Source organism: Budorcas taxicolor, chromosome 25 (genome assembly GCF_023091745.1).
Source record: "Budorcas taxicolor isolate Tak-1 chromosome 25, Takin1.1, whole genome shotgun sequence".
Classification (NCBI taxonomy): Eukaryota; Metazoa; Chordata; class Mammalia; order Artiodactyla; family Bovidae; genus Budorcas; species Budorcas taxicolor.
The window spans coordinates 20,426,809-20,446,121 of record NC_068934.1 but is presented as its reverse complement, the minus strand read 5'-3'; positions in this window follow the sequence as shown (position 1 = coordinate 20,446,121).

Sequence of the window (19,313 nt, the reverse complement as noted above, 5' to 3'; positions counted from 1 at the left end):
TTTGAAAGCCTCCCATGATAGCAAAGTTTACCACCTTCTTTCAGGCTGTTTTAAATTCACTTTTTTTCCTCTTGTTATTCGTTTGTTCTTGAATGCTTTTGAATACTTTTTATGCTCTGGTATTCTGCTAGGTATAGGGAAAAGAGAATCTATTAAGCAATGATGACAAAGAAAAGGATCTTTGAAGAAAGTTCAAAGAAAAATTTTCAAATCTAAACAAAAAGAGAAAAAATGTGTATAAAAACTATTGAGAGCATCTAAAATTGGTTTACAATGTCAAATAGTTCCACCAGAATATAACTGGAGTCCCAGAAGATAGGAGCAGTATAGGTTAGAAAAGTATTTGGAACATCAATGGCTCAATATAAATTCCAGCGTAAGATTGTTATATTAAATTGGGAGTATTTGAAGCAGGGGAAATGTTCTAATTGGCAGCCTTTGGGTGGCCACACAAAAGCAAGGAAGTGGTTTGGGGATTTCAAAAAAGGAAAGATTGTTTACCATTAGGGACCAAGGGTTTTGTGAAGGTAAAAAGAGTCCATCAGGTGCTTTTTAAGGTCAATCTATCATAATGGTCCTTTCTGTAAAGAGGTAAGCTGTCTGCCTGGCAGTTTCTCAGTATGAATTAATGGAAAGTAGATAGAGGAGGGGATGATTTAAAAAAAAAAAAAAAAAAACCTCTAAAAATCAAAAGCCTTGGGCTCTGTCTTTGTTTTTGCATTATCCAGGTTTTCCAGAGCAATAGAACCAGTAAGATGTATACATTAGATTTATTGTAAGAATTGTCTCATATGATTAAGGAGGCTAATAAGTTCCAAGATTTGCAGGATGAGCTGGCAAGCTGGACCCAGGAAAGCCAAGGGTATAGTTCTAGTCTAAAGGTCAGCGAGCTCAAGACCAGTGAAGAGATAGTGCTTCAGTGTGAGTGTGAAGGCAGGAAAGTGTCACTGTCCAATTTGAAAGCAGTGGGCAGGAGGAATTCTCCCTTACTAGGAGGACAGCCAGCTCTTGTGTTCTATTCAGCCTTCAGTAGATTGGACACCACCCACCTACTTAAGGAAGCACAATCTTCTTTACAGGATCTACAGATTTAAATGATAATCTCATCTAAAAAACTCTCACAGATATATGTAGAGTAATGTTTGACCAACTATCCGGGTTCCTCAGGACAAAGATATGGTTAACATAAAACTAACCATCATAGTTTTCATATCCACTAGTGCAACTCTGGGCAAACATTGTATATACCTTGGCCTAAATTTTCTAGTCTGTATAACAAAAAGATGGAATAAATTATCATAATGTTTGTATTTTCGTTCCTTCAAATTATATTTTTATGATGTCAAAAGGCTGAGATCTCAGGTAATTTAAAGGGAGCTGAGCAAAAGTCACTGACAAAATTATTTTGCCATGTTTCCCCCAGGCCTAATGTTGAAACATTATACAAATCTAGCCTATCCAGTTATGTACAATACTTTCATATATTCCTTCTCTTCTCTCCTATAATATCAAAAAAGTGAGAGTTTCATGACATAGATTATAAACTCTAGATCAGAGGAAACAGTGGAGGTCGTGGTTGATTAGAAACTTCTCCAAAGTAAAAATATTTAGTGCAGAATACATTTCAATTTGGAACATCCTAAGCAAGTCTTAGGCAATGGCACCCCACTCCAGTACTCTTCTTGCCTGGAAAATCCCATGGACGGAGGAGCCTGGAAAGCTGCAGTCCATGGGGTTGCTAAGGGTTGGACACAACTGAGCGACTTCACCTTCACTTTTCACTTTCATGCATTGGAGAAGGAAATGGCAACCCACTCCAGTGTTCTTGCCTGGAGAATCCCGGGGACGGGGAAGCCTGGTGGGCTGCCGTCTATGGGGTCACACAGAGTTGGACACGACTGAAGTGACTTAGCAGCAAGCAAGTCTAGGCAGGTTAACAATTTTATTAACTGTTTAAGGCACTGAGTTCTCTCTCAGTTGATCCTCTCTGATCTGTTAAATAATAATGTCCTAAGTTGCTTCAATCATGCCTGATTCTTTGAGACCCTATGGACGGTAGCCTGCCAAGCTCCTCTGTCCATGGGATTCTCCAGGAAAGAATACTGGAGTGTGTTGCCATGCCTTCCTCCAGGGGATTTTCCTAACCCAGAGATTGAACCCATGTCTCTTATATCTCGTGCATTGGCACGAGTATTCTTTACCACCAGTGCCACCTAGGAAGCCCTCAATAATAAATAATAATAATAATTTGCCTTCCTTTGTTAGTTTTACTTTTATCTTTTTATTTTGTTGATCTTCTCATCTTCTCTGTGTTAACCTACAGGAGTTTTATTGTTCTTTATTCTGTTTCATTCATTTGTAAACAGTATTGCTGTTCTATATGATATATAAGCACCAAACAAAATATAATTATAAATGTTTCAATTCATATATTGAAAACTTTGAATATAAAAATGTAGCTTCACATATTTTTCTCTAGTAGTACTTATTTTTGAATAAATGTGAATGTCTATAATTTTAAAAGATAGTATTTCTTATCAATGGTAGCAAAGTCTTAAAAAAAATTTCAATGTAACAGGGTGATAGTGTTGATTATGGCTACTTTCCAGTCCAAATGGTGACCCAAAGTGGAAACAGGGATATTTACTCACTAAAAGTACTATGAGGAAATATTCGTGAAAATATTTATTCTAATCCACATTAGACTTTACAAGTCTCCAGAAAAAAAAAAAAAATGTATGCAATCAACAGGGCCAACTTAGCAGAACTGGGGGATATAATAAATTTTATTAAAAAAATGAAAATACCACTAATTGAAATAAAAAAGAAGAGTTTGCACCTTTGAAAAACAAGCCCATGGGTACATTTCCTCATTTCAGCTTAATCAGTTTTGACTACTTTAATTTTGGCCTAAGAGGATCATTGCTTGTGTGTTCATGCTTGGTTATTTATGAGATAATTAGGTTCAGCTTGGAGCATGTAAAGCAATAAATGCCTCCCAATGCTCAAATCAAAATTTGCCTTCTGCAGGTTAGCTGCTTTTGAGCTCAGAGCTTTCAATATGAAATTCTTAATTTCTGTTATATATTTTAATAACTTTCTCAACTCAACTGCTTATATGTTTTGCAATTTAAAATACTTCACAGAGAAATAAATGAGAGTGACTATATAAGGATATGACACTGATCTGAAAAGCTACACTTTGGATTTTTACTTTCAATCTACCACCTGAGAACATGTCCTACATCAAAATCAATGACATTCAGATCAGCTAATTCTCCTAATACACTGAAAGCACTTAGTATCATCATTTCCTATCCTCACTGTCCGTCCTTTCTGGCAGAGGTGAATGTGAGATTGAATAATTGTGAGATGTTATTAAAACTGGAATTCATTTACTCATTTACTTAATGAATATTATTGAGCACCTTCTATAAGCCAGGCTCTCAAAGAAACAGATTAATATGTTATTTCATGATAGTTCTAGGGTAGTACTTTTCAAAATGTGTACATGGGTCACCTATAGATCTTTTTAAATGCAGGTATTGAATCTATAGATCTGGGTGTGGATTGCTATTCTGTTTTACTTACTGAGTCTCAAATGATGACAATGCAAGATTCTAGAGAAGCAGACAAAACAATAAAAATAAGTTATGTATAAACTGTAGTATTTTAACAGAAACATTTTATGGAGAACAGTTAATTGGGAAATTGCAACAGAGTTTTGGAGAAAGGAGAGTACTCAGGAATGGCTTAGAAAGCAAGGTGACATTTGAGTAAAACCTGAAGGAAATATGGGAGCAATGCAAGTAGCTGTTCACGGAAAGCAAGATATAGGTGGAGAAAATTTCAAAGCATTTGACTTGGGGAATGGCAAGGAAGTCTGTGTCACTCATAATGACTGAGCATGAAGAAAAATAGTGGAAGAGGTCCAAGTGTTAAATGGAGAGACAGATTCTGTAGGTGTTTAAGACTGGATTTTATTTTGAATGAAATGGAAGCATTTAATTATGATTTACGATTTAAGTGAATCACCTGGGCTACTCAGTCAAGAGTAAACCAAAGGAGTCAATGGAAAAGCAATGAGGACAATTAGGTGGCCACTCTATAGTAATACAAGGAAAATAATACAAGCTTCAACAAGATGGTTCAGTGCAGGGAAGAGAAATGCTCACTAGTCACATTTTTGATATATTTTGATAACAGAGAAGACAATTTTTATGGAATGGATATGGCAATTAAGAAAGAGAAGAGAAAAATAATTCTAAGTATTAACTTGAAGAATATAATTGTTACAGAAATGATGAGGCTGACTGTGAAGCAGGTTTGAAGGGAATATGTGTTAAGTTTGAGAGGACTGTTAGTAAATTAAGGTCATGAGTAATCATTTGGATATATTTATCTAGAGTTGAGTCTAGATAGATGATATATACATCTACAGATATTAAATACAGGTGACTTTACAAAATATGGGGATTTCCCTGGAAGTCCAATAGTTAAAACTTCACCTTCCACTGCAGGGGATGTAGGTTCAATCCTTGGTCAGGGGCTAAGATCCCACATGCCTCTTGGCCAAACAACCAAAACACAAAACAGAAACAATATTGTAACAAATTCAACAAATATTTTGAAAAATGGTTCACATAAAAAATTTTTTTAAATGAGATTATGTAACATCATAGTAGAGTTAGCATAGGTTGAAAAGGATTCATAAAAATAAGTGCCCAGAAACTTTCATTTGTAAAAATCCAAGATATGAAGACACGGCTTCCCTGGTGGCTCAAGACAGTAGAGAATCTGCTTACAGTGTGAGAGACCTGGGTTGGATCCCTAGATTGGGAAGATCCTCTGGAGAAGGGAATGGCCACCCACTCCAGTATTACTGGGGCTTCCCTGGTGGCTCAGATGGTAAAAAACCTGCTTGCAATGCAGGAGACCTCGTTTTGATTCCTGGGTCATGAAGACGACCTGGAGAAGGGAAAGGCAACCCCTCCAGTATTCTTGCCTGGCGAATTCAATGGCCTGAGGACCCTGCTGAGTACAGACCATGGGGTCGCAAAGAATCAGACACATCTGAATGACTAACATACACACATAAGATATGAAGACAAATCAAATGAGAATCAGAAGAGTTTGTTAGACTCAGGAGAAAAACCAAAACCAAACAAAAACATGAAAGGATTATAACTTGCAGGGTCAAAGAAAGACATCTGAAGGAGGAAGGATGGCTTAACTGAGTTATTTTTCTGGTGAAGGTCTAAGTATAGCCTAGGTTGAGAAATCACAATTGTAATTAACAACAGGGAGGACATTGGGTTCCTGGACAACTGTCAGCATAAGTGAATCACAGCCTGATTAAGATGGACATAACATGGAGTGGAAGGAAGGAATTTTGAATATATATCACCCATCAATCTATAATACGGATTACAGACAAATTTTAGGACAAGTGTTAAAAAGGAAAGCAAAAGCAAAAGGTAGGGTTTGCATGGAGGTTGATTTGTTTTGCCTCAGATGGAAATTATAATAGTTTCTTTATGCTATTGAGAAAGATCAAAGAGAAAAGATAAACTTGATGATGCAGGAAAGCGAGAGGAAACACAGGATCCAAGTTCTTTAGTAGGAATGAGGGGATGGGACTAGGGCATGAGTGAAGGGATTGACTTTGCCAATGGCACTGATCATTCACCATCAAAGCAGGACAGTAGGCATGTAGAAGAAGGAAGAAGTCAGTGACTAGAAAAACATAGTATGGTGTCCAGCTAGTAGTATGGACTGTTCCATTTTAATATTACTTTGACATGATCTGAAACTCTAAATGCAGAATTCTCTGGAAATATAACCTTGAGTTTCCTAAAGTTTTAAGGGCCTACTTCACAGCTCTAGGAATAAACTCAGATGTTAAAATACTGCTAGCCACATTTGATAGGAGCCTTGAAAAGTTAGAGTTTTCAACTAAGTGATAATAAGAGTGGAGAGAGAAGGACGATGTCTTTACCTGACCTACTTGAGAGCATTGAGGTCAGTTTATCATTTCAATCATTCCAAAGGCAGTGGAACAGGAGTGCTAGAAAGATAAAAATCTAGCAGCATTTCCTCTCCTCCTGGAAACTTCTAAGGGCAAATTTACTGATGCTAATTCAAAAATGTAAGGCAAAGAGAAGATGCAGCCAGACAAGATGACCACCCTTCCTGTCCTTTAGAGGGACTTGCCTGTGTAAAAAAGTCAACCAATCCATCAATAAATCCAAAAACTAAAGAAGTTTCTATTACTTTGTGATATTTTTAACCTACACAAATCTACCTACTGGTAAACATGACTCAACATCTTACGATCTATCAACTAAATTATCACGTCTTCCATCTAAAGGCTTATGCTTTCTTTTCTATATGAGTGTGTCATTACCTCATGTCAGCAAAATCATGTAACAAAAAGGATTTGTATATGATATTGCAGATTTCTAAAGGAAGAAAATTTAAATGTAAATTAAAACATATAAATTAAATTTACATTTTTATAATGCTGACTTAAGCTATTTCTGAATGGTCTGTCTTAAGGTTATGCAGATTCAAACTTTCCCAAAGCAATATCTTTTAGAAGTAATATTACAGTATAGTGGAGACTAGTTTTTCCTGATTAAAAATATTATTATCACTACCATATGATCCAGCAATCCTTCTACTGGGCATATACCCTGAGAAAGCCATTCTAAAAGATACATGTACCCCCAGTGTTCACTGCAGCACTATTTACAATAGCCAGGACATGGAAGCAACCTAGATGTTCATCCACAGATGAATGGATAAAGAATAGTGGTTAATATATACATTGGAATATTACTCAGTCATAAAAGGAGCTCATTTGAGTCTGTTCTAGTGAGGTGGATGAACCTAGAGCCTGTTATACAGAATGAAGTAAGTTAGAAAGAGAAAAATATCATATACGTGTATATTAAATCTAGAAAAATAGTACAGATGAACTTATTTGTAGGGCAGCAATAGAGATGCAGATATAGAGGACAGACTTACGGACACAGCGGGGGAAGGAGGTGGTGGGATGAACTGAGAGAGTAGCACTGAAACATACACACTGCCATATGTAAAACAGATAGCCAGTGGGAATTTGCTGTTTGATGCAGGGAACTCAACCCAGTGCTCTGTGACAACCTAGAGGGGTGGGATGGGGTGGGAGGTGGGAGGCAGGTCCAAGAGCCACATGATTCCCTGTGACTGATTCATGTTGATGTATGGCAGAAACCAACGCAACACAGACAGCAATCATCCTACAATTAAAAATACATTATAAAAAAATAAAAAAAATTATTATCAACTTTTCAGGAAACTATAGAGCTGCCACAGTGAAAGCAAAAGGCAAAAAGAAGTACTAGCCCTGAATTCTGCTTTTTCCCAATAGAATTGCACCTGTCAGGCAAGGGTCAGATTACACAATGCAATTGGGGGAATTCTGCCACTGCTGAGGACACCTGGACAAAAGTCTACTGTTTTTAATAAACTCAGAGACATAGCAGGGAGAAAGGGAAAAGAGATAGAAGTGAAAAAGTATAGAGTAGAGAAAACTGACTCAGCAGAAGTCCCAAATTAGAAGCCATTCCAATAGAGGCAACTGGACTAGGAACATAGCTATTTGCATGACCAAATCAAGGTTTGCAGGACCTGAGTTTTTGATTGCAAATTCCCTCCAAAAATATTGCAGTGCATCAGCTGTGTATCAGTTCTGGTGTAGGAAGAGTTGCTTCCATGAGGCCCTCCAGGCAAAGTTTTGCCTATGATGAGGTCTGAAAAATCACAGATAGGATTTACGCATGGAGCCTACCTCTTCAAATCTATGTCTTGACTCTTCAGGATCCAACGGAGAACCATAAGGCGTCCCATCACAGACTCAAGTGAGCCAGAAATTGTGGGCATATAAGCCTAATCAGCGAATATGTCAGAGGCACCAGCAAACCCGGATCATGGTTAAAATCACCCTAAGCAGGAATATCAGTCCTCCCAGGGGTAGAGAACAGCCTAATAATGGATTATTCGACTTTGTCGGCTTCACTGATTCAGGTGTCCCTTGAGGAACTGCGATCACACCTTAAGACAGGAGACAGTGTAGGAGACGAGAAAGCTGCTACCATAGCAACACAGATTCCACATCCCCTCTTTGGTAGTTCCACTTGCTCCCAACTTTAACAGGAACAGGTTGCCATTTTTAATCTTAACAGTACCTTGAAAAGTACAGTAATACAGTATAACAGCTGGCTTACAGCAGCTGACATGCACATTCACATCTTTGAAAGTTCACAATGTGAAGGTCGTCAGGGACTTCCTGTAGCTATTCTAAATTCCCAGTCTTTGAGAAGGGGTCAAAAGTGATGGAAGGCTCTTGTAGTGTCCTCCATAGAGTCTGAGGGTGTACAGTTGAAGGAAGGGGAAAGATAGCCTGATTAAGCAAGTTACAAATGAGGGATTTTCAGGGATTTCAGGATTGCTTGCCTGAGATATGTAGTTCAGGCTTGGGTTATCTTGTCTCTTCCTTTCAGCCACCTGAGCTTGTCTCTTTTCTGTTCATTTACACACTGCTCAATCACTTTGGTGGTTCTGCATTGATCTGAAGCATGGAGGATCCGTTGCCTACCTCATGATAGGACCCATTGTTGAGATGTAAATCTGGGGTCATTATCGAAGGCAATGCTCTGAGAACCCAAAAAGAAAACAAATGTGGTCTTGTAAGGTCTGGACAGTGTGGCCAGAGTAAATGGAATTATGCATGTGACTAGGCCAAAGGCAGAGAAAGTATTGATTGTAGTTACAATCCAGTGTCCTCTGGACAGAATGAGAAACTCAATACAATCTACAAGCTAAGAATGCGCTAGACTTGTCTCCATGGATTTAACCATGGACAGTACTTTTAGCATTAGCCAGGGCCTAGGAGGTTGAACAGCCTTTCCAACCATTTTGACACTTTCTATCTGCAGTGGAAATCCATGCATGTAGGCCCTGTCTAGGATTGTATCTGCATTTTCTGCGGTGGATCTAGCAACTAATTGGAATTGGTGAGTTGAGCACATACTTGATCTGGAGCTTAAATTGAGTGCATGCATTTAGCTAGAAAAGTGTTCTATTCATTGGTTATGTCTTCCTTTTTCAGTGTAGACACTTTTTCTGGTAAGTATCCACATGGGTAATTATTATTATTCGCATGGGTAATCTAATAAATTTATTGAGAGCAAAGTTGGTTTTTATCCAAATGTCTCAGTCCCACTGGTGGCTCAGCTGGTAAAGAATCTGCCTGATATATGGGAGAACTGATTTCAACCCCTGGGTTGGGAAAATCCCCTGGAGAAGGAAATAGCTACCCACTCCAGCATTTTGGCCTGGAGAATTCCAAGGACTCTACAGTCCATGGGGTTGCAAAGATTAGGACACGACTGAGTGACTTTCACTTTTCACTCAGCCCCACAGGGTGACTCAGCTTATAGGTCATTTTGAGGCATGTCAGTAGTCTAACCAAACACCCAGACTATTAACTGCAGCTCACAGATCAATAGAGTACAGCTCATTTGCTGAGCTGGCCTGGACAGTCATCCATACCAAAAATCTCTGCCTCATATGCTAAGCATCCTTACTGGGAATATGCCTTTACATCTTTTACTGTGAGGGATAGGTCTTTCTCAAATGGAATCATTTTGGGAAGACAATGATATCAGATGCTGGTAGTCAGGTAGTTTTATGGTCTTCCACATGACGTTGTACAGGAGACAGAGATCAAGACCATCCCCAAGAAAAAGAAATGCAAAAAAGCAAAATGGCTGTCTGAGGGGGCCTTACAAATAGCTGTGAAAAGAAGAGAAGTGAAAAGCAAAACAGAAAAGGAAAGATATACCCATTAGAAAGCAGAGTTCCAAAGAATAGCAAAAGGAAATAAGAAAGCCTTCCTCAGCAATCAATGCAAAGAAATAGACGAAAACAATAAAATGGGAAAGACTAGAGATCTCTTCAAGAAAATCATAGATACCAAAGGAACATTTCATGCAAAGATGGGCTCAATAAAGGACAGAAATGGTATGGACCTGACAGAAGCAGAAGATATCAAGAAGAGGTGACAAGAATACACAGAAGAACTATACAAAAAAGATCTTCACGACGCAGATAATCACAATGATGTGATCACTCACCTAGAGCCAGACGTCCTGAATGTGAAGTCAAGTGGGCCTTAGGAAGCATCACTATGAACAAAGCTAGTGGAGGTGATGGAATTCCAGTTGAGCTATTTCAAATCCTGAAAGATGATGCTGTGAAAGTGCTGCACTCAATGTGTCAGCCAATTTGGAAAACTCAGCAGTGGCCACAGGACTGGTAAAGGTCAGTTTTCATTCCAATCCCAAAGAAAGGCAATGCCAAATAATGTTCAAACTACTACACAATTGGACTCATCTCACATGCTAGCAAGGTAATGCTCAAAATCCTCCAAGCCAGACTTCAACAGTACATGAAACATGAACTTGTAGATGTTCAAGGTGGATTGAGAAAAGGCAGAGGAACCAGAGGTCAAATTGCCAATATTCACTGGATCATCGAAAAAGCAAGAGAGTTCAAAAAAAAACAAAAAACAAAAAACATCTATTTCTGTTTTATTGACTATGCCAAAGCTTTTGATTGTGTGGATCACAATAAACTGTGGAAAATTCTTCAAGAGATGGGAATACCAGACCACCCGACCTACCTCTTGAGAAATCTGTATGCAGGTCAGGAAGCAACAGTTAGAACTGGACATGGAACAACAGACTGGTTCCAAACAGGAAAAGGAGTATGTCAAGGCTGTATACTATCATCCTGCTTATTTAACTTATATGCAGAGTACATCATGAGAAACGTTGGGCTGGAGGAAGCACAAGCTGAAATCAAGATTGCCAGGAGAAATACCAATAACCTCAGATATGCAGATGACACCACCCTCATGGCAGAAAGTGAAGAAAAACTAAGGAGTTCTAAAGAACTAAACTCTTGATGAAAGTGAAAGAGGAGAGTGAAAAAGTTGGCTCAAAGCTCAACATTCAGAAAACTAAGATCATGGCATTCAGTCCCATCACTTCATGGGAAATAGATGGGGAAACAGTGGAAACAGTGGTTGACTTTATTTTGGGGGGTTCCAAAATCTCTGCAGTGGTGACTGAGAGCCATGAAATTAAAAGACGCTTACTCCTTGGAAGAAAAGTTATGACCAACCCAGACAGCATATTCAAAAGCAGAGACATTACTTTGCCAACAAAGGTCCATCTAGTCAAGCTATGGTTTTTCCAGTGGTCATGTATGGATGTGAGAGTTGGACTGTGAAGAAAGCAGAGTGCCAAAGAATTGATGCTTTTGAACTGTGGTGTTGGAGAAGACTCTTGAGAGTCCCTTAGACTGCAAGGAGATCCAACTAGTCTATCCTAAAGGAGATCAGTCCTGGGTGTTCATTGGAAGGATTGATGTTGAAGCTGAAACTCCAATATTTGGCCACCTGATTTGAAGAGCTAACTCACTGGAAAAGACCCTGATGCTGGGAAACATTGAAGGCGGGAGGAGAAGTGAACAGAGGATGATATGGTTGGATGGCATCACAGACTCAATGGACATGAGTTTGGGAAGGCTCTGGGAGTTGGTGATGGACAGGGAGGCCTGGCATGCTGCAGTTCATGGGGTTGCAAAGAGTCGGACACGATTGAGCAACTGAACTGAACTGAACACGCCTTATTAAGATGTCCCTAAGTACACCAATTCCATCAGGGACCAAGGGAAAGCGGGAGCAGAACTACACACAGACAATATATTTCTATCAATAGTCAGTCAGTTCCATCACTCAGTCGTGTCTAACTCTTTGTGATCCCATGGACTTCAGTATGCCAGGCCTCCCTGTCCACCGCCAACTCCTGGAGTTTACTCAAACTCATGTGCACTGAGTCGGTGATGCCATCCAACAGTAGTGGGAGCCATAGCAGTGGATGTTTGTAGGGCCCGAAGGTGACTCATCACGGTGGTCACAGCAAGGGCCCTGGTGGCGGTGTCCTTGACCCAAAAACCAGAGACTGTGACTGTTTCCTCCTCATTCTGATGCTAAGGATTGAGGCAATCACAGTCACCTGTGCACTGGTACCTAAGATGCCTAAGAAATGCAATTCTCCTTCATTTCATTTCTCTACTGAACTCTGACCTTGGCATAGGGCTTCTGATCCCTCCTAGCAACAGAGGGACCTTGGTCTAGTCTTTCTTATTTTCATTCATTCATTCACTCATTCATTTTTCAGTTTTATTGAGACAATTTGCAAATAAAAAGTGTATATAGATAATGTGAAAAACCTGATGTCTTCTTATATGCATAAACTGAAATGATTACTATAATCAAGCTAATTAATATAGCTATTACCTCACATAGTTAGCTTACTCATTCTGTTTTTAAAAAAATTTGTTTGGGTTGTGCAAACACTTAAGATCTACTCAGCCAACTTCAAGTATACAACAGAGTATTGTAAATTATAGTCACCATATTGCACATTCAACTTAGATTTATTCACCTTGTATAGCTGAAAGTTTGTAGTCTTTGACCAATATCTCCCTATTTCCTGTTGCACCCTGTCCCTGGCAACCACTGTTCTATTTTTTTTTAGTATGAATTTGTCTATTTTGGATTAATCATTTAAGTGATAACGTGCAGTACTTGTTTTTCTGTGTCTGGCTTATTTTACTAGCATAATGATAACAAATGGTGAAGATGTAGAGAAATTAGAATCTTTATACACTACTGGTGGGAATTTAAATGGTGCCAGCCCAGTGTAAGAAACAGTATGGAGATTCCTAAAAAAGCTAAAAGCAGAACTATGATATGATCCAACAATACCACTTCTAGATATATCTCTTAAAAAATGAAATCAGGAAATTGAATAGATATCTGTATTCCCACATTCATGCATGAGATCTAAGACAGAGAAACAACTTGAAATGTCCACTGACACATGAAAAGTTGAAAAAAATGTAGAATATACATATACAATGAAATATTGTGCAGTATTAAAAAAGGAAGTCCTGTCATTTGTTGCAATATGGATGAACTTGAAGGATATTATGCTAAGTGAAATAGAACTTATTTTTTAAAACTGAAAGATCTAGGTAAATTTTGGCAGGATTCTTGGATTCATCTTCATATTCATGTGGAGGAGTGGACAGAATGGCACTCGTTTTTATGTACGTGTATATATGTTTGTGTGCTTATGAATGGTATGAGAGGAATAAGGAGAAAAATGAAGGAAGGTGTGGGAAACACAGGAGTACAAATTTAAACAGCCTATAAGACCATAAATGAAGGAGTGAAGTCTGGCTTTCTTATACTGAATGAGTCATATACAAAATAACAGGCTTAGTAATTAGTAATTTGCAAAAATATCCCTCCTTTGAACAGAGACTATCGTAAGAATGTTGTCAAACTGTGATGCCAGTATCAGTGCTGTGAGTTATATATACAGTCATATTTTAAGTTTAATAGAAAGGAAAAGAAAGCAAAAGTTGTTCAGTCATGTCCGACTCTTTGCGACCCCATGGGCTATACAGTCCATGGAATTCTCCAGGCCAGATTACTGGAGTGGGTAGCATTTTCCTTCTCCACGGGATCTTTCCAACCCAGGGATTGAACCCAGATCTCCCACATTGTAGGTGGATTCTTTACCAGCTGGGTCACAAAGGAAGTCCTTGTTTATTAAGTTTAATAAACACTTGATAAATAAAGGGATGAATAAATGAAAAATGGTACTGCATTTCTGGAGGCATCATGGAAGTACCAGTTATCATTCGAGAAATACACAGACATGAGAAGAGGTGTCTAAAAGGTGCTAGGTCACTTCCTTGTTTATTATGAGACTTTTCTGCTGGCACTGTTGTCACAACTTGCAAATTGATTATAGCCTTTCTCACACATTGAAACATTTATAAATTATCCTGCTTCATACAGGGCCTTTTTATGAATCAGAATCACTATCCTTACTGAGAGTCATCATCTGGGATTTTTTTTTTCATTTATATTTTATTGAAGTATAGTTGATTTATAATGTGCTAATTACTGCTGTACAGAGTGATATATATATCATACACGCACATCTATGTGTGTGTGTGTGTGTGTGTGTGTATATATCCTGTTTTTATTTTTCTTTCCATTATGGTTTATTGCAGGATATTGAACATAGTTCCTTGTACTATGGAGTAGGGCCTTATTGTTCACTGGTTTTTTTTTTCCAATTGGAGTATAAATGCTTTACAATGCTTTGTTAGTTTCTACGTAAAACTACATGAATCAGCTAAGAGTATATATATACATGTATATATGTATCTCCCTTCCCTCTTGAACCTCCCACCACACCCATCTAGGTCATCACAGAGGTCCAAGCTGAGCGCTCTGTGCTATACTGGAGCTTCCCACTAGCTATCTGTTTCACCCATGTGTGTCACGTATGTATATATGTGCGTATAGTGCATATATGCGTATAAAATAATCTCTATATGACAATCCTAATCTGCCAATTTGCCCCCCCTCCTTCCTTTGCTGTGTCCCCAAGTCCTTTCTCTGTCTGTATCTCTATTCCTGTCCTACAAATCTGGGACCTTCTTAACATAAGAAGTCAGTCACGAGAAGCTACAAGAGCTCAAAGTTCTCTCCTCCAGTGATTTCTTCTCCTTACAGCCCCCTCTACTGATTTACTTCATCTTGGAGGCATAACCATGATGTTCAGTCATTTCCTATGATGTCTACCATCTCAATAATGAATACTCACTGAATATGCAAATGAAAGTAATTTGTTTTTCAGAAGAATGTAAGACTTTTTTTTTTCCCTGAGAATGTAAAACTTTTCATTTTTTTTTTTTTAATCCTTAGGTGAGATGTGATCAACTCTTTTTTCATCCATGCTTCTCAATTTGAGGTTACCACAGCATGCCTAAGTATCAAAAGGGAACTGACTTCTTGCTAAGTCTACCCTTTCGTTCACTCTAGCTTTTTGAAGAAAGTGCATTCCCTAATCTATTATTATTTTTTCCCTAAATTAGTCTGGGTGTTGAGCTATGAAGAATGATATATTAGGGGTACATGATACAGCAGATGTATTTAATGTTAATTAAAACTGAGGCATGGATGCTTTTCCTGATGCTAGAGAAAGTAGCAAATTTCATTATTTTGAAATCTTCACTTTGCTGATTAATCACCTGTTTTCTTTTGTAATTATTTAAGACATTGACCCTTTACCCCAAATTTGACATGGTTCTAAACTCTGAATGCAGGGGCATGGCTTTGAAAAGAAAATAAAAGCAGTAAGGGTGATCATGCTGGCCCTTCATTGCCTTTTTGATGCTGGAATGACAGTATCTGTCAATAAATATTTGCAGTAGTGGAATTAAAATCCCGTTTAAAATGTTGTCTTAAATTCTTGAAGGCAGTGTTTCTCAAACTTTAGACCCGGAACAACCTGGAGCAGAATTCCTTATGATGCAGAACTTCCAAACTAGAATTTCTGGTGAGTTAGGGAATGGGAGTCTATATTTTTTGTTGTTGTCCTCTAGAAGATTCTTTGTACTGCAAACTGAGAAACACTGTGCAGGTTATGCTCTATTGGGAGAGTCACCCAAGCCAGACACCTGAAAGCTGAGGATAACGCTGACAGGTTTGAAGCTGTTCTGCTGGGAATGAGTGTGGAGGCCAGAATAACTTCGGCTCCCTCCCTCAGCCCATAGCACCCTGATAGATTCATCTTAGTGTACAAAGCATTACCCATCTCCCTTATTCATTCTACAGTTATTTTGCTATTAATACTACCACAAGTGTGGAACTGCTTTAGACAGTTGAGGTATAGAAGTTAACTTTTTTCTTAAAGTGATGTGCAAATGGTGATTAGTGCTATGAAAAAATATTTAAACATCAGAAAAAAGAAACTGAGGATTTTGGAACTGGAGAAGTGAACCCTAAGTTAGAGCAGGTAGAATTTTGTTCAGGATGCTTTGATTTTTATCCATTAAATAGAGAATAAGATCATCACCTGAGACAGAGAGGACTTGTTGCTGGAAATCTGGGAGGAGACAAGGAAATTTGAAAGAGTCATCTAAAAGAATAGGAGGAAAAAAACAGGTATGAGGCTTATCATATGGCCACTGGACAATATTAAAGCCCACATGAGGTTAGTGTTTGCTGCTGCTGCTAAGTCGCTTCAGTCGTGTCCGACTCTGTGCGACCCCATACACGGCAGCCCACCAGGCTCCCCTGTCCCTGGGATTCTCTAGGCAAGAATACTGGAGTGGGTTGCCATTTCCTTCTCCAATGCATGAAAGTGAAAAGTGAAAGTAAAGTTGCTCAGTTGTGTCAGACTCTGAGCAACCCCATGGACTGCAGCCTACCAGGCTCCTCCATCCGTGGGATTTTCCAGGCAAGAGTACTGGAGTGGGGTGCCATTGTTTAGTGACAATGAATTCAAAATGAAATCCGTTGTCATTGCTGCCAGGAAATGTGCAGCTGCAGCTCAGAATAGACCGAGTTGAATGTTATGAGGGCTGTCATCTTGCCAAGGGAGTAAAAATAAATGAAAAGAGTTTAGCGTGAAATGCAAGGGAGTGATCGTAATGAATATCTGTGGGAATTTAAGCTGGGGATAGGGTGTAACACAGGTGAACACTATCACAGGGGGAACAGCCTTCTTCAATCTAAAAAGTACAAAAAGCCAGTGAATATAACAAAACAGAAGCACACTCACAGACAGAGAATAAACTAGTGGTTACCAGTGTGGAGAAGGAAATGGAGAAGGGCAATACAGGAGTAGGGAATTAACAGGTACAAACTATTAGGTATAAAATAAACTACAAGGATATATTATATAACACAGGAAATATAGCCAGTATTTCATCATAATCATAAATGGAGTGTAACTGCTATAAATTGTGAATTACTATGTTGTACACTTGTAACATGTATATTATTAATGTATACAACATATACATTATCCATCAACTATACTTCAATAAATAAATAAAAGCAATAATTTCAAAAGAGAGAAAGATACCAGCTTTTTCCTTTGTCTAAAGTTTGGGAGCATCGGTGTTCCTGAAATACTTCTATTGTTCATTTTGCTGGAGAAAAATCATGGCATCGTTTTCTTTAAAAGGTGGAATGGCAAATCTTAGTTTCTCCATAATTCTATCCATGAGATTCTACCACTAAAGTCACAGCATTATCATGGCTAACTATCTGTGTACCTTCCCCTCTGCCCTTGTATCATGATGAGGTCATGAAAAGTAGAACCACTGTTCTGATCCTTAGGTACAGAGCCTGCTATATAGTAAAGGCTCAATAATTTTTGGAAAATGATTTTACTTATGTGGAATAACATGACTATCTTGTAAACTTTATAATATTGTCACTACACATTTTCAAACTGCAAGTGATACTTAATAATGTGATTACTTTCTATAAACTTATAAACTAGATGAATAGAATAGATTCAATAAACATTTCTTACTGGGAAATGCTAATTTTTTAATTTCAATTTTCTAGGATCTGTCAACATAGTTATATTTTGGTTCATTTTATAGGCTATTTTAAAAAAATGTTATCAAAGGAAAGGAATCACCAAAATTTCCAAGTCAAGAAAAGCATATCCACTGCAGCCAATCTCTGTAACATACAAGAATTCAGGGTTTTTTAAGAGACTGTGGTACAGAGTGAAATAGGTCAGAAAGAGAAACAACAAATATTGAACATTAATACATATATGTGGAATCTAGAAAAATGATTAGATGGTCTCATTTGCAAAATGGAAATAGACACATAGATGGAGAGAACAAACATAGGGACATCAAGGACAGGAGGTGGAAAAAATTGGAACTTTAGGATTAACATACATACACTATTGATACTATGTATAAAATAGATAACTAGTGAGAGCCTACTGTCTAGTTCAGGGAACCCTACTCAGTGCTCTGTAGTGACCTAAGTTAGAAGGAAATCCAAAAATGAAGCAATATGTGTATACATGTAGCTGATTCACTTTGCTATAAAATAGAAAGAACACAACACTGTAAAGCAACTGTACCCCAATAAAAATTAAATCAAAAATAAAAGAATCCAGGGTTTTGGAGTTTGGAGAGTATGCTGGAATATGAGATCTCAGTATCTCTCACTCCACTTGACTTCCTGATTGCTGCCCTTTCCTCTCCACCACCAGCCCTGGGTAAACAGTTTATCAGTCAAGATGCTCACCTAGGGAAATTAGCTGTATCCTAACAACCCCAGAAGTGGCAAGAAAACAATAAACTCTATATTAACTTATAGTAATCTTATTTAGAAAACACTTATTGAGCACTTACTTCTTATCAAGTTCTAGGCTGATCTTCTGGGGTAGAAAAATGAGTAAGACCTATTTCTACCTTCAAGGAACCATCTTATTGGTTTAAGTAAACTAATATATAAGTAAACAAAATAGAGCATGATGTGCTCAGAGTAAAATAAAAAGCAAAAATATAGATCTAAAGAAAGAAGGAATGATTGTTTGAACTTGGAATGGGAGAAGACTTTCAAGACAGCTCAATGGAAGAACTTCTATCTGATCTTCAATTCGAAGGAAAAATAATTTTCCAAGAAAAGATAAGGAAAAGGCATTTCAAGGTAAGGAACCACTTTTGAGGACATATTCAATAAACTGCCAGCAGCAAGATGCTGATTGTAAGAGACCAGAGAGAGGAAGGAAGCTACGATGATTCTCAGAATTCACATTTTCATCTCTTTAGGGTTGTATATCAAGATACGATATACAGAAAGTAGAACAGAGGCCAGAAGAAGATGAACATTTTGTGTTTAAAGAAATGACAGTAAAAAAAAAAATTTAAAAAAAATGGGTTGCATCAGTCCCAGACATGGTAAAAGAAAAAAAGCTATCAAATTATGTAATTTACAGAGTTTATATTACGGAGACTATTTTCAAAGGTGTGTGAGGATGAGGGTAAACCACAAAGGCAAGTACAGCAGGGCACCATGACCACCCTATGGGTCAGTGAAAGTCCCTCAGTCACGTCCAACTCTTTGGGACTCTGTGGACTGTAGCCTGCCAGGTTCCTCTGTTCATGGAATTCTCCAGGCAAGAATACTGGAATGGGGTGTCATTTCCTTCTCCAAGGGATCTTCCTGACTCAAGGATCAAACCCTGTCTCCTGCATTGCAGGCAGATGCTTAATCATCTGAACCATCACTGGAAAGAATTAATCTGGATGGGGATTCAGATCCAAGTGGAACAGGATTATGGTCTTTG